Source organism: Numenius arquata, chromosome W, assembly GCF_964106895.1.
Source record: "Numenius arquata chromosome W, bNumArq3.hap1.1, whole genome shotgun sequence".
NCBI classification, from domain to species: domain Eukaryota; kingdom Metazoa; phylum Chordata; class Aves; order Charadriiformes; family Scolopacidae; genus Numenius; species Numenius arquata.
In genome coordinates, this window is record NC_133615.1 from 24,611,366 (window position 1) to 24,612,954 (window position 1,589).

Below are 1,589 nucleotides of genomic sequence, written 5' to 3' on the forward strand. Positions count from 1 at the left end.
ATCCTTTCTCATCTGTCCATCCCACCCACATGAAAAACATTTAACAGCAGCACGAGCCACGGTTAGTTGTTGAGCCAATGCCGTCGCTAACATCTCAAACCTGTGCTCTTCCGTTCCTACATGCTGACACGCTTTAATAAGTTCATTCAAAGTGGTGGCCTTGCCACGTATAGGGTCTAAAGCCCTGCGGCATTCAGTGTTAGCATTTTCCACTGCTAATTGCATTAATAAAAGTTCAGCAGCTGCTGGAAGTTCAATCTGTCGAGAAATAGCTGTTTGCAAGCGGTCTATGAATTCTATGTAAGGCTCTTGTGCTCCCTGTCGGATACTGGCAAATGACAGTTCTGAAATCTCTTGATGTTGATTCTGCGAGGGTGGCCATGTGGCCCCCCCGTGCCACGCATGGCAGAAGCCCTTTTTCTACACTCTTCCATGAAATCCCTTCTTGCCTTATCGTGAGAATCATTAGGAGGCATGTCTAGAGAAGGAGCATAAGGCAGCGGGCGCGTAACGGAGGCACGACTAACAGTCATTCGTTTAGTATTTTGTAAGATCTGTTCTGCAGTTGATGCAGAAGCCACCATAGCTTTAACCTGAGTTAAAGACGGGTACAAATCAGGCTCTTGATCAGAGTCAATAGGACCTGGATCGAAGGGATCCTCAGGTATCTGAGAGTCTAAGTCGTCGGCTGCTTCTACTGTAGCAGCTAACGGCAATTGCGGCTGCTGAGCTGAATCACAGACAGGCTCAGCGTCAGGGTCTGAACCAGCCGGAGCTGTATCCTCTAAAGTTAATAAATCAGCCGGTGGAGGTGGAAAATCTGAGTTAGCAAACACTTTATCGGTAGGGAGGAATGTTAACGCCGTATACATGACATGCCACGTTACAATATTATCAGGATTAACATCATGATCAATAATTAGTCGGACTTGCAAGCATTCTCCCACTTTCTGCCAGTCAGAAAGATCATTAGACCCGTTGGGGGGATACCACGGACAATGATCCCGAATCCATACTAAAAGCTGTACAAGTTTAAGAGGCTGTAACTTTAATCCTTGTTCCTTAACAATTTTCATTAAAAGTGCTTTATGTATCTGCTGCGCTTTCGTCGCAGACTGCCCCATTATAATAATACCTTCCCCAGCCCCTCACTGTGCTAACCTTATATTGTGCAGCGATGAGTATAGGAGCTCCTTGGTGATCAACGTCTTCCGTCCAGCTCACGGGGGTACGCCACCGATCCTTGATCACCGTCGTGCTGAATCTTTAACCCTGTTCGGGCACCATTTGTGGCGTATGAAGAAATCATGGACTCGTAGGTCATGCAGTAAGCGAATCCAAATCCGACCTTTTATTGCTACACAGAGAAACTTATATACACTAAGACTACAAACCCACTCCCCTCGTAATGCCCAATCATGGACTTACAAAAATATTTTCTACCTTCTACTGAGCTTATCACAATAACAGGTACTCTGCTACCAGGACAAGTTTCAGTTCCCAGACTGTGCTCTGTTTTTGTCAGGATGAGCTTCAGGATGTGTAACTTATGTTTCTCATTCTCCCCTGCTCTCAAGGTCGCTACTGGC

The 1,589-nt window shown here is 46.0% G+C and overlaps 1 non-coding gene across 1 annotated transcript; it reads right to left on the reverse strand.

Moving 5' to 3' along the window:
• Positions 1 to 329: 329 nt before the first annotated feature.
• On the reverse strand, positions 330 to 420 carry LOC141476834 (U11 spliceosomal RNA). Its single transcript, XR_012463692.1, has one exon. It is a non-coding gene; the product is annotated as a U11 spliceosomal RNA (small nuclear RNA).
• Between the last annotated feature and the right edge of the window lie 1,169 nt (positions 421 to 1,589).